The 14,468-nt window shown below is 41.0% G+C and overlaps 1 long non-coding RNA gene across 2 annotated transcripts in view; it reads right to left on the bottom strand.

The window, feature by feature from the left end:
- The window catches only part of LOC103351253 (uncharacterized), a 338,339-nt gene that overhangs the window by 44,386 nt on the left and 279,485 nt on the right, over positions 1–14,468 (bottom strand). Inside the window, exons 4-6 of one of the 2 annotated variants that reach the window (XR_016217333.1) lie at positions 11,654–11,901; positions 11,446–11,563; positions 9,615–9,687 (exon numbers count right to left, since the gene is read on the bottom strand). This is a non-coding gene — a long non-coding RNA (uncharacterized LOC103351253). The remainder of the gene's footprint in view (positions 1–9,614; positions 9,688–11,445; positions 11,564–11,653; positions 11,902–14,468) is intronic. The other variant, XR_016217335.1, reaches the window with a different exon arrangement.

Genomic DNA, 14,468 nt, shown 5'->3' with positions numbered 1-14,468 from the left:
CGGCGCCGGCCCATCTGCAGACCTTCTTTAATGAATTATCTGCTACAGACTTTGGTCCAGAGTTTTAATTTTTGTTGTCTTTCAACTGTAAGAGCTTTTTGTGTATCCTGGATAACAATCTTTTATCAAACATGTCTTTTTTAACTGTTTTGTCCGAGTCTGTGCCTTGTCTTTCCATTCCCTTATCAATGCCTGTTGCAGAGCAGGAATTTTTAATTTTGATGAGGTCCAGATTATCATGGATTATACCTTTAATGTCATATTTAAGGGTTGAGTTTTTATTATAGTGACTTACTAAAAGCAAATTATCACACAAAGAAAATAACAACTTAAGCTAGGGCAGCAGCTTCCTCCCATAAAGGACCAACTGTTACAGGAATTGCCCTCTGTGGTGACTGATTAGAAAACAAACAAAAATACATGAGATGACAGATTCCAGGCATTGGACAGCATGTGTCACAGGATGATGATTTTTGAGAGGAGGGGAGCAGATGAAGCAAACATTATGATAACCAGCTTACTGCTTGGGTCAGTTCCCAGAGCTAAGAGCAGACAGAGAAAAACCACACAGATCCTATTAGCACCCTAAATTAATATTGCTGCAGAATCTCAATCAAATCTATGGTTAGGTACTTATCTGCACATCCATAGAGTGAAACTAATATTTAAGAAAGAATCAGTGTAAAGCAGCAGGCCAAACATTTCTCAAAGCTCATCAAAGGCTGGATAGGATATATGAGTCCATCCACTAGTGTGGAGAGACAAGTCCCTTATAAAACAGCATAGTATTTACAAACAACCTAAGCTGGAAAACATCTTGCTGAGTGAAATAAGCCAGTCCAAAAGGGACAAATATCATATGTTCTCCCTGATCGATGGCAACTAAACGAGCATCTAAAATGATACCCATTGAAGTGAAACGGACACTATGAGAGACAATGACATGATCAGCCCTTGTCTAGACTGTTTAGGAACAACTTACTATTTTATTTTATTCCTTTTAGTATTTTTGTTGTTGTTGTTGTTGTTCTGTTTGTTCTACATAAGACCACTGGTTGAACTCTGTAATCAATGCACAATCATTCTTAGGCGTTTAAAATTAACAGAAAAGTGATCTCTGTTAAACACAGGAGTGGGAATAAGAGAGGGAGGAGACATATAGGTTGGCACATGCTCACTCGGACTTACCTCCATGAGATTTCACAAATAAGACCAGTGCAAGCAAATAATGAAGGATAGAATTAAAAGGGAGAGAATGATCCGGTGGGGGGAAACAGGACACACAGCACACTCATAGAATGGCAGCACTCCTGCCTCAGAATCAACCCTTGGGACATTCGGATCTGGCTAAAAGGTCCATGAGAGTCTCACAGGCATGGAAAGCCATGACACGGTGGCAAAAAACAGTCTAAATGAAAGATCCTGATGAACAAGACCCCAGCAGAAGGAACAGGCCATCAAGGAGAGAGGCGCCTTTCTCTGAAGGGAGGAAGGAACCTCCACTGTGATACGGCCTAGACTAAACAAGTTCAGAGTTGGTGAACTCAAGGGGCTTCCATAGCCTAGGCAGCTCATAGCAAGAGTCTTGGGTGATTGCTGACGTCATAAATAAGAGTGCCAATTGTTAAATCAACAACGGGAGTCACTGGGTACATGCTCCCCATGTAGGATCTCTGTCCTTAATGTGTTTTACTATGAAACTTAAAAACAACACTACTAGTCGAACAATACCCTATACCTTGTGCGGTTGTGTGAGTACAGCCTGTTGAAATCCTTGCTTAGTATATACTAAGTTGATCTTCAGTATATGAAGATAATTGAAAATGAAACTCGATGAAGGGCAGGATGGGAGAGGGAGTGGGAGAGGGGAGGGCCACGGGAGGGAGGGAGGTTGGGGGGCACAACAATACAAAAGTTGCACTTTGTAAGTTCACATTTATTAAATAAAAAAATAACTATATAACAAACAAAAAGAAAAAAGAAAAAAAAGAACTTAATACTTTACCCTTTTAGTATTTTTTATGTTCTACTTAAAACTATTGGTTGAACTCTGTAATTAATACACAATTACTCTTAGGTGTTTAATTAATGCTATAACTAGTACTCAAATAGTATTTTACACTTTGTGTTTCTATGTGGGTGCAAACTGTTGAAATCTTTACTTAATATATGCTAAATTGATCTTCTGTATATAAAGATAATTGAAAATTAATCTTGATGTGAATGGAATGGGAGAGGGAGTGGGAGAGGGAAATGTGGTGGGTGGGAGGGAAGTATTTTGGGGGGGAGCTATTGTAATCCATAAGCTGTACTTTGGAAATTTATGTTCATTAAATAAAATAGAATTAAAAAAAAGTCACATGTATACAATGTGCAAAAAAAAATAAACAACCTAATCATATCTTCCTGTATAATTTGGATTGCCTCTAGATTATTTATATCTAATACAATGTAAAATCTATGTAAATAGCTGCTATACTGCTTTGTTCAGGTAGGTGGGACAAGAAAAGAAGTCAGTACCTGATTCATACAAATACAAATTTTCCCCAAATACTTTCAATCTGCAGTTGATTGAATTTGCAGATGTGGAACCCAGTGGAGCTCAAAACTCTGAAGGGATGACTATATACATGATTTGGACACAGGGCTTCCTGGTTTTGCAAATTCTTACCCTTGTACCATTCAGAAAGTCTCAGCTCCAGGTCGGGCATCTTTAAAATGTGGCTGGCACATAGTATGTGCTAAATAAACGAAAACAATGTCTATGTTATCACTTGAGATTTTGCATTTACAGCCTATTTTGTTCTTAGAACCTCAGGGAACCTTAACAAAGGGTGGTCAAGCTCCTGGAAGAAAAAGAGACAACAGCCAAGGAGGAAACAACGGGAACTGTAAGGCAACTTGAAACTTTATTCCAGGAGGTGGGATCCAGCAATGAGGCCAATGGGGAGCAGGTGTGGTTGGGCCACCTCTAAGTACAGAGGCCCCTAACTCATGACAGCCATTCTTTATTTTTCTTTGGTTTATTTCTTCCATTTACCTGTCAATGTCAACTAACTTCTTTTTTTTTTTAAGGTTTATTTATTTAGTTGAAAGGCAGATTGAGAGAGAGAGAGAGAAATTTTCCATCTGCATCTACATCTGTCAAAACCCATAGGATGCACAAATCCAACAGTGAACCTTAGTATAAGCCATGGGCTTTTATTAGTTGAAAATGGTGTGTCATTGCTGGTCCACTGATTACAGGAAACAGGGGCCGGTGCTGTGGCATAGCAGGTAAAGCTGCCACCTGCAGTGTCAACATCCCATATGGGCACCAGTTAGAGACCCGGTTGCTTCACTTCCAATCCAGCTCTCTGCTATGGCTTGGGAAAGCAGTAGAAGATGGCCCAAGTCCCTGGGCCCCTGCACCCGCATGGGAGACCCAGAAGAAGCTCCTGGCTCCTGGCTCCGGATCAGTGCAGTTCCAGCCATTGCAGGCAGTTGGAGAGTGAACCAGTGGATAGAAGACTTCTCTCTCTCTCTCTCTCTCTCTCTCTCTCTGCACCTCCTTCTCTCTGTGTGTATCTCTGACTTTCAAGCAAATAAATAAATCTTAAAAAAAAAAAAAAAAAAAAAAAAAAGAAATGTACCATGCTCGTGCAGGAAGTTGAATGTCAGAGAATCTGTATATGTAGGGGAAGAGGCATGTAGGAACTCTATACTTTCCACCCAATTTTTCTATGAAACTGGAAGTGGTCTAATAAAGTCCATTAAAATTTTAAGGACTTATTATTTAAAAATGAGAGAGAGAGATCTTCTATCTGTTGGTTTACTTCCGAAATAGCTGCAATACCCATGGCTGGACCAGGCTGAAGCCAGGAGCCTGGAATTCCATCCAGGTCTCCCACGTGGGTGGCATGGGCCCAGGTATTTAGGCCATCTTCTGCTGCTTTCCCAGGCTCATTAGCAGAGAACTGGATCAGAACTGGATGAGCTAGGACTCGAACCAGTACTTATATGGGATGCCAGCAGCACAAGCAGCAGCTTAACCTGCTGTGCCACAATGGTGGCCCCAGTCCATTAATTTTTAAAAATGGAATGAATTACATTTGATCATATCACTTATTGCAAATGTTCTTATTTTTGTGCATGGTCCTTGTGCACATATATCCTATATTTTCATACAGTAGTAATTATGGGAGGATGACCACTTGACTTTATGCATTTTAGTACACTACAGTATCTCCATTTCTCAGAATCAAAGGCTTTTTGCCTAAGCATTTCTGCACCTAAACTATTTATTTGTAAGACGTGTTAAACATCAAAATTTAGTATTAGGCAGCTCATATTTATGGAGCACTTACAAGGTACCAGGCCTTGTGCCAGGTGCTTTACACGTTTCATTTCATTTAATCCCATAACAACCACATGAGGCAGGTGTTATTATCTCAATTTTATAGAGAAGCAAACTGTAATTTTAAAATAACCCAATTATCAAATTAACCAAAGATCATCCTCAAACATGTTTGGATGTTACCGGTGATGTATCTAACCCAGATTTTCTTATTACTTGAAGACTAACTCAGAATAATACAAGAGTGCTTTTAAAAGTTCATGGAAGAAGGCCGGTGCCGCGGCTCACTAGGCTAATCCTCCGCCTAGCGGCGCCGGCACACTGGGTTCTAGGGCGCCGGATTCTGTCCCAGTTGCCCCCCTTCCAGGCCAGCTCTCTGCTGTGGCCAGGGAGTGCAGTGGAGGAGGGCCCAAGTGCTTGGGGTCCTGCACCCCATGAGAGACCAGGAGAAGCACCTGGCTCCTGCCTTCGGATCAGCGCGGTGCGCCGGCTGCCATTGGCGGGTGAACCAACAGCAAAGGAAGACCTTTCTCTCTGTCTCTCTCTCACTATCCACTCTGCCTGTCAAAAAAAAAAAAAAAAAAAAAAAAAAGTTCATGGAAGAATGGAATTAAAAGATATTTTGTTGTAAAACATTTTTAAAATACATCCATAGCTTTTTCATAATATGAATTTTCCATAAATGTCTTGAAAACCTCTGTATTTACCAAAGGATGATTTGTAAAAGCCTTGTTTCACAGGAAGTTTAAAAGTAAATAGATTGATGGCATATGTATAGACAAATAGAAGTAGTTTGAAAGTCATATATGTGTATATGTAAAATATACTCAACAATGAATCTTTGCATTTTTAAGAACAAGTTTGAATTTCAGTGATAGTTTAAAGACTTTTGGAATCAAGTATAGGTAAAAATAGCTGGGAACTGAGGTGCTCTAACGTACTTTGGGAGATGAACTTTTTAAAAGTTTTGAGAAACTCCATTAAAAAATTTTAAAAAGCTTCTTCCCTATAGGACAAGTCAGGTTTTGTGTGTGTGTGTGTGTGTGTGTGTGTTAAATGGTTATTGTGACTCCCCCCCATTTCCCTGTTTGTTTGTTAAGCACTAGTTCTCTCAAACACACTGGGAAATCCTGACCTATAACATTATTCATAATTTATTCAGAGGACTCGCTAGTTAATTTTTAAGAATTTCCAGAATGTATTGCATGACACTGTCCATAAAAAATTCCAAGTTTTATCTCATTATTTACTTTATCAAATGAATAATATACCTTGGGGTTAAGCCATAAAATGATGTAGAAGCATAGAATTGTAGGCCTGGGAGAGATCACAAGAACACAAATAGGCCACCTCCCAGGCTTCAGAAAGGACCACACCTAAGCCATCAAGGATAGATGGGTATCGAGCTTGTTGTAAAGACCTCCAGGGAAGAAAATTCTCTAACCTCCCTGTAACCTATTCCAGATGCCCAGCTTTTCTGGGGAAATGATGAACTCCTTGAAGCTCTTCTAGTTTATCGTGCATGTACCGGGTACTTTGTCGCAGGGTGGTACATTACATGCAGGTGTTTAGATTTTAGAAAGGATGATTATGGAAGCAAAATAGAGGTCTGTGTGTCTATCCATCTGTCTCTCTATAGGAAGAAAGCAAAATTCAAAATGTCATCTCAGAATCAACTTTCACTCCCCCTAGCTTCTCCCATGCACGGTCTCTAGGATCGCCTTACACTGTAACTCCCCTCTGAAGAGTCTCTTGATTCAGCCCTTGCCTCTTTTGCCCCTACCACCCACAGGGGAAGCCCTTCTTCTCACTAGCATGGCTCTCTCAAATTTCTTTTGACTAATAGCCTTGCCTCTCAGTTCTTTTCTTCCTAACTTGCCGCCACAGTGTCGAGATATTCATCTTTAGAGAGCAGCTCTATCATGTCACTGTCGCGCCTAGCATGTCCCTTTGCCAACAGTATAAATGCAATTCTATTTATAGATACAAGCAAAGGAGCCTATTTAGTTCCCTGTGGCTTGGCCCCAACTTTCCTTCCCCGTCTCATCTCCAGTTATTCTCCACCACACATTCAACGCATCACTCACAGCAAACATTCCTCCTGACCCTATGGAATTGCATACTCTATGCCTCTGATTTTTTTCATTCCTTCTGCCCAAAATTCCTTTCCCTTCCTTCTTTATAGGGTTCTTACTCATGTCAAGTCTCCACTCTTCTGTGAAATTTGTCTAGGTCTCTCTAAACCAAATGATTTTTGCAGATTTTTTTGCTTTCCAAAACATTTGCGTAGATTTCATTCATACCACTTAGAATGCTACATCCCAAAAGGTGGTAGATATTCAGCTCATGGGTAATATGAGGTTGATATGTGCCAAAAAGAGGAGCAATGGGCAGAGGCTGTATCAAGCAGAGAGGAGACCAGAACTGGCTGATCAGCAGAGGAAGTGTCAGAAAGCTTCTGAGAAAAGCAAACAGTGACCCATGAGAGGTCACCGATTATTATTGATTATTGATACAGAGGTAAAAGTACATAAGGACTCTTCCCAAAGCTGGCATCATGGCGTAGCAGGTAAAGCCTGCAATACCAGCGTCACATATGGGTCCCATTTGTGTCCTGGAATACCACTTCCTATCCCGCTCCTTGCTAATGGCCTGAGACAAGCAGCAGAGGATGGCTCAAGTGCTTTGCTCCCTGCCATCCATGCGGGTGACCTGACTGAAGCTCCTGGCTCCTGGCTTTGGCCTGGCCCAGCCCTGGCTACTGTGGCCATTTGGGGAGTGAGCCAGTAGACAGAAGATCTCAAGATCTCTCTCTCTCTCTCTCTCTCTCTCTCTCCCTCCTTCTCTTTAACTCTGATTTTCAAATACATAAATAAATCTTTAAAAATAAGACTCTTCCTCTTGAGAAGGAGACAGCCTGTCTGCAGCCCAGGAAAGATGGATAGACACAAAGATACAGACAGCACGACATGGGGAAGACAGCTGCCATAAAGCAAGAAACCTCGAATCAAAGAACTTCTGCCTTCTCTATCATCCTCAGGGCAAGTGACCAACAGTATCAAGGCTGGGAACCTTCGGGTAGAGAAAGGCCAAGAGAACGCTTCACGTCACACACACAGAGTTAACACTGTTTTACGTTAGTTGCTTGTATCAGCCCATGTTGAGAATGTCATCTAACACTCAGTTGTTCTCAGGAGGTTTGGTTGGGAGAGGTGGGGGAACTGCAACTTGGGAACAAGCATTTCATGAAGCAAGTCATCTGGGTATTTTCTGAATAAAATGCAGGGATGAGTATGTCCAGTGGTGTTGTTGCATCAGGGAATGAAAACATGAAACAGAAATGGAGGGCTCTCCTGGAAATTACTCATCTAAGAAGGTCTCAGAGTTCCTTTTCCAAAGCATATAACATGTACTTACTTTTGTAAAAAGATTTATTTATTCATTTGAAAGTCAGAGTTACAGAGAGAGAGGGAGAGACAAAGAGATCTTCCATCTGCTGGATAACATGTATGCTCTATAACAGTTCATATTCTGCCATTTCTGTTTTGTTATAGCTTATTCAATGCTTATCTTGTTTTCAATGATGTTAGGAAGGCTTTATTATCTCTAATCTCACCACTTCCCAGGAAGAAAGTATTATGATCTTCTTTTCACAGATGAGAAAACTAAGTAACTTGCCCAAAATAGTGCCATCGGTTGGCCAAACTCCAACTGGAGACTAAATCTCATATGCTCCCTATTCTGCCATGTTGACTCAAAACATTTCTTTTGAAAATGCATTAAAATACTCGACAATGAAGCTTTGTACTCTCAGGATGAGTCTGAATTTCATAGTTAAAAGACTTTTACAATCAAGTACACATGAAAGTAGTTGGGAACTGGGGTGCTTTACCACACTTTGGGAGCAATGGAGGAGATACATCGAATACTTTATGTGAGTTTTAACTACATTAAAAGATGACTTAAAATATCACAGTTTTGAAGTTATCAAACCACTACAGATACTGAAGGAATGGTATTTGGTACAGAAAATGTGAACATTTTACTTTTATATGTTACCTATAATTTTACTCTTGAATCTTAGGACTGAAGGGACCATTACAGGTCACTGATTGTTTTCTCAAATTCCACAATAGTGAGTGGCAGAGCAAACTTATGAACCCTGACTGTCAAATTCCCCATTCTTTGCACTGTATGTCCTGGATCCCAAACACTTGGGCGATGCTTTTGGGGCCACGGCCCTGCCTATTGAGACTTCATCCTGTGCTTAAAATCTCCAGGGATGACAAAGAGATCTTGTCTCTGACTTCGTCCCCAAGCGCATCCTCAGCTCAGGGCTTTTCCCTGGGCAGACCATAACTATCAGGAATCCTTGCTTTACATATTAAGCAGAAATCTATCTCCATGCATTAGATATTTTGAGATTTTGAGACATGAATGCAATTACATGAGCAAAAAGGAAGTTAATTTAGACATACTCCAAAGGAATGTTTCTCAAACCAAATTAAAGCCCTAGAGCAGATAAACCTGACTGCCCCTTGCCAGGCTGGTGTGTTTTTAGCTGTCATCCAACCCAGCTCTCAGAGGCGAGTCAAAGGAAAAGCACTGAAATACTTTTCCGACTTTTCCATATTTAGCACAACGCTGCACAAAATTGCTAAATACCATATAACCACACTTACCATCCTGGGGCCTATAAATTCAGAATTCAGACACTTGATTACAAACCACAAAATGACTCTGCTTAAGAAACCGTATGTGGGGCTGTCAGGGAGCTGCCCCCATTTAGCTCTTCTTCTGGTTATTAACTTAGTAACATGGGCTTTTTTCCCTCCCTCTTCCTTCTCAATCCTTCTACCATAGCTGTCGTCTCCAATTTCTGATACAGTTGCATGAGTATCAGGGCTGTGGGCCTGCAGGATTTGGGAGCATTTCTGCTATAATTACAGTCCAGAGGAAAATAAGCACATACGTTTTTGGTTTCCAAGTAAAATTCCATAGCAAAACAGGACTCTATCACCAAGTTTTAGGAGGGCCAAGGTATGACTAGAAATCCACTCCTCACATCTAGGGGTGGCCCAGGCACCACTGTGGTGTTATTTTTCCCTCTGATCAGCTGTAAGGAGCCCTTCTCTCAGGACTCACAAGGTATCTTCCATACTGCTACACCAATATCTCACCAGATCCACTGGGCACATGTCCTTAGTCCCTGTTATGTATAACAACAGAACACCTAAGGCTGGGCACTTTATAAAGTAAAGACGTTTTTCTGACTCACGATTCTGGTGGCTGGAGGATCCAAACAGCATGGCAGCAGTACCCCGGTGAAGGTCCCTGGGCTGTGTCACAACCTGGAGAGGAAATCAGAAGGGAACTGGTTTTATGCAGAAAGGCTGAGCTTGTGAGGCAACCTTGCTTCCCGCTACCTACTCTCCAGAGAACTAATCCAGTCCTGCAAGAGCTACCCTAATCCTTTCCCCAGCATGGTACTTCTATGACCTAATAACCTCCCATAGCCACACACACACACACACACACACACCCCCCCCCGCCTCTTAAAGGTCCCACCACCTTTCAGCACTGCCACACTGGGGACCAAGCTTTCAGCACTGGTACCTTAAGAGGATAAATCATACCCAAACCATAGCAGCAGACTGAAGAATAAATGATGGGAATCACAACTCGGATCTTTTCCTTTCTGGGACTAATTTGCATTTTATAGAGAGCAAACAGCTAAGGCAGTGGGTGATCACCCCCTCCACCCACACATACACACACGGAGGTGCTTGAGAAATGCAAACAAGTACCCTCTCCACCAACCTAGGTTTCACCCACCCCTTACCAAGGCTACTGCTGCTGATAACCCTACCTAAATAGATTGGAAAATTATAAAAATTAAGGAATGTGTGTTTTTGATGACAGAATTTTAAACACGAATCTCTCATTTTACTTTTGATGATAAATGCCTCTTGTAACTCAAAAAATAATTGTAAACACTACCAAGAATACTTCAATAGCTTTAAAGGCTCATACTGAGACTCTACTATGTCCCACAGATATTCCAAGTGCTTTCCTTGTAGCAATCTTCAGAAGTGGATGCTGAAAGAGTATTTTAAGCAAATCCAGAATTATTAGGTAACAGCCAAGAGTAATTGTACATCACTCCTGAGGCTGCATAAGATGAAAACTTTACTAATATCCTGGGTTTTCAGATGCAAACAACAAATACTTATTTTGGGTTATGTAAGAAGAAAAAAGATAACAGGGAGCCCTTAGAAACTTTGGGAGTGCTGGAAAGCTAGGCTTGGAGGGGCTCAGCCCAGAGCAATATCAAATTGCATTGCAAAATGTGTCCAGAGAAGAGGGCCCTGGGGCTGCAATCTCTGCGCCCTACACATGCACTCGGGCCGTGAAACAACAGAATCAGACAGCGGGCACAGCTGATGGCATTGCCCTTCTCTTGCCTCGAGTATCTGATTTTACAGCAATGGCCTTCACTGCTAGGGGAGATTCTTCTCAATTCTTACTTCTTTGCATGGTTGGGCCTCTTTTCAAAGGTCAAAGTAGGTGTGTTTGATTGGTGGATCCCAGGTCACATGATCACACACTACCAGCAAGCGGGCTGGGAAAGTGAGTTTGCAGCATATTTAGCTTCCATGGTGATATTTTTGTGCTTCCCACAAAAACCTATAAGGTAGATAATTGCCCACGGGGAATGGCATTTAGATGCCTGGCAGCCATAAGGGATCCAAACGCCTGCTACACCTGAGAAGCAGAGTGGCAAGCTTCTCTAGCACCATACAATTTATGGCTTCATCCACATGCGTATAAAGTATTCCTTATCCCCAGCCCTGTGATTCAAAGATCGTTAGTATGTAAAGCAGAGTTTTGTGGTTCACCAAGGAGTTCTGTGGACGATGAATGGTGTCAGCAGGGATCTTGAGTCATGCACAGATACTGTTTAAAAAGAAGGCAGAAGAAAAATTTAAGTAATTTCGAAAGGTTGGTGCTGGTGAATCAATGATCTGGATTAAAGCTAAAGAACACTGTGTTCCGAGTAAGCACAATTTAGAGGAAAAAGAAAAGAGCTTCTGTAAACTTGTGATTACCCTTCTGGCTGTGTTCCTGGGGCAAGCCAGCAACATGGATGTCAGCTTCCAGCTTGAGCCAATTTGTTGACCGGATCCATCTTATTTTCACCCGAACTCATCTCCCAGAGGTCCTCCACTATAAAAAAGAAAGAAATTTCTCTATTAGAAGAAGAAATCTAGCCTACTGTGCATATCTGTAGTATTTCTCTGCTCAGTGTTCACTTACTTTTTCTTCTTCCTTGATATTTCTGGGAGTGACCCTGTCCCTCTGGTTCCAGAGATGTTGATGGGACCCAGAGGTAAACCAAGAAAACTTCTGTAGACAGGGACTGGGTCAGGGAAAGACACGTGACACAGGAGAGCCCAACCAGAACGGTCCAGGTTTCTCCTGGACTATGAGGAAACAGAAGTTCCTTCCACTGGAATTACTAATTTGGTAGGCTAGACACAGATCTTCTGATGGACATCTTGACACTGCAAGGGGAAATACTCATCTGAAAACATAGTCCACAGAGAAACTTAAGCAAATATATATATATATTTTGACAGGCAGAGTGGACAGTGAGAGAGAGAGAGAGAGAGAGAGAAAGGTCTTCCTTTGCTGTTGGTTCATCCTCCAATGGCCGCCACGGCCAGCGCGCTGTGGCAGGCGCACCACACTGATCCGATGGCAGGAGCCAGGCACTTATCCTGGTCTCCCATGGGGTGCAGGGCCCAAGTACTTGGGCCCTCCTCCACTGTACTCCCTGGCCACAGCAGAGAGCTAGCCTGGAAGAGGAGCAACTGGGCAAATATATTTTTTTTTAAAGATTAAGTATCACCTACAACATTTTAACACCCAGCTCAAGGCAGATTCAGAGCCAATAGCCTTGGAATTTTCAGTGACCTAAATGTATAAATTTCTGGGTCTCCTTCCACATGTAACTGAACAATCTTATGGGCCAGCATCATAGCACAGTAGATTATGCCACCACCTGCAACACTGGCATGCCGTATGAGCACTGATTTGAGTTCCAGCTGACCTAATTCCAATCCAGCATTCCTGCTAATGTGCTTGGGAAGGCACAGGAAGCTGGCCCAAGATGGCCAAGTACCTGGGTCCTTGTCACCCATATGGGAGATCCAGATGGAGTTTCAGGCTCCTGGCTTTGGGCTGACCCAACCCTGGGTGCTGTAGCCATTTGGGGAGTGAACCAGTGGATGAAGACTGATCTTTCTCTCTCTCTCTCTCTCTCTCTCTCTCTCTCTCTCTCCACCCTCCCTCCCTCCTTCCCTCCCTCCCTCCCTCCCTTCCTCCCTCCCTCTCTCTCTCTTTCCCTCCATTCCTCCCTCTCTCTTTCATATAAATAAAAAATTTTTTTTAAAAAAAGAATCCTGATGCATTGACTTCTATTAATTTATGGAGCTCTTATCTGTCTTTGTTCAAGAAGAAACTCAACAACTAGTTTTGAACACTGTAGGAGGAGTTCATGGTTTTGGCAGAGAATTGGCTTAAAAATTTTCTTCGGGCTTTGAGCTCAGGATTGCATGAATAAAGACAAATGAGAAGCATTTGTTAAAATATATTAGAAGCTATCACAAAAAAAGATAATGATGGGATTACTATTTAGCACAATAACAACAAAATCACCCAATTTGGTTAGTAACTATTTTAAGTTCCATTTAGCTTCTCATAGTAATGCTTTTCATAACTACTTTGTAATTTCTAAGTTTGTAAGGCTTAAATAATTATGTAATTACTTTGCAACAACCACAGAGCACAACCCGGGTTTGGTAGCTACTTTAAGCCATGTTGAGTTCTGCATTATAAATTATATTATGTTTAGTACATAATTTATAGTCTGTATGACAAGAATAACCATATCATGCAACTATTCTGTAATAGCATAGCAATTATTCCCATATTGTGGTAACTTCTACTGGAATGGATATTTCTTTTGTAATTACAGAAATGATAACATCAAATCAACAATTTCCTAGTGATAACATTTTAAGTATAAATTCAGGTATAATTCAGTTGCTTCTTCTTGGCCATTCTAGCTGAGTAAGAATATAAATAGAATAAAATGTTTTCCTGCCACTTCAATATTAGACGATATTCAGCAAGTCTAAGCTGGAAGAATCAAAGCTTGGAAACAGATCCTGTGTAATGAGATCAAAGTATATTATTTGCCTCCATTTATATTGTAGCTACAAATAGGCCTTGATCAATTACAACAGTTCAAGATCAAGGGATCATGTAAGAAAGTTATATTTTATTGTAACATAAACCCAGTTGACAAACTACCCTGAAGGATGTGGTGTTAGAGATAGGCTTCCGTATGGCCTGGAAGGAAAACAGAAAGAAAGGCATGGGATAGAGAATGAGAAACCTGAGTTTGAGTCTAACTTTGCCACTTCCTAGCTAGGTGATCTTACCAACTGTAAAATCTCTCTGAGTTTGTTTTTCCTATAGACTTGAACTAATCATACTGTCTCATAAGATTTTATGCAAATAAAGTTGATAGAATGAATTTGGAAGGGTTGTGTCAAGCACTAAAGTATCAAGTACTATTAAAGAAGAAAGCCCAGGGTTCTCATTCAACTTTAATTTGAAATAAAGTACCCTTCCTTCACATAAATTACTATAATGATAGACAAGAAGAACAGACAGTGCCTATAATATGGAAGACCTGGAAGTAATGCTGCCACATATCCTGGCCTCTGCTTCCTCTTTATGGCACAATCTAGACTTTTCTCAAGAGATTCTTTGTATCTTTTTTCCACTACCAGATGAAACATTTCAGGGATTTTGAATTTTACTTTATTGGTGAAAAGCACAATTTTCTTAGGCAACCCAGGAAAAAAAATTGTAAAGAAGTTTCTTCACAAATGAGTTTGGTTAAGGGATACCATGAACACATGAATCACTTGTAGAAAACAAATATCTGAGTCTTATCTGGAGAACACTTGTAAAATGTATTTTTGGGAGAGCTAGAATTAAGTATTCAGAAATTCATTTTTAGGTGTAGCCAGCTATTTAATCTTAGTTACAGGTAGTT

This window comes from Oryctolagus cuniculus, chromosome 12 (assembly GCF_051225735.1).
Source record: "Oryctolagus cuniculus isolate XC-2025 breed Fujian yellow rabbit chromosome 12, ASM5122573v1, whole genome shotgun sequence".
Taxonomy (NCBI): domain Eukaryota; kingdom Metazoa; phylum Chordata; class Mammalia; order Lagomorpha; family Leporidae; genus Oryctolagus; species Oryctolagus cuniculus.
The sequence above is the reverse complement of the archived record's forward strand: the minus strand, read 5'-3'. Positions and strand labels throughout refer to the sequence as shown.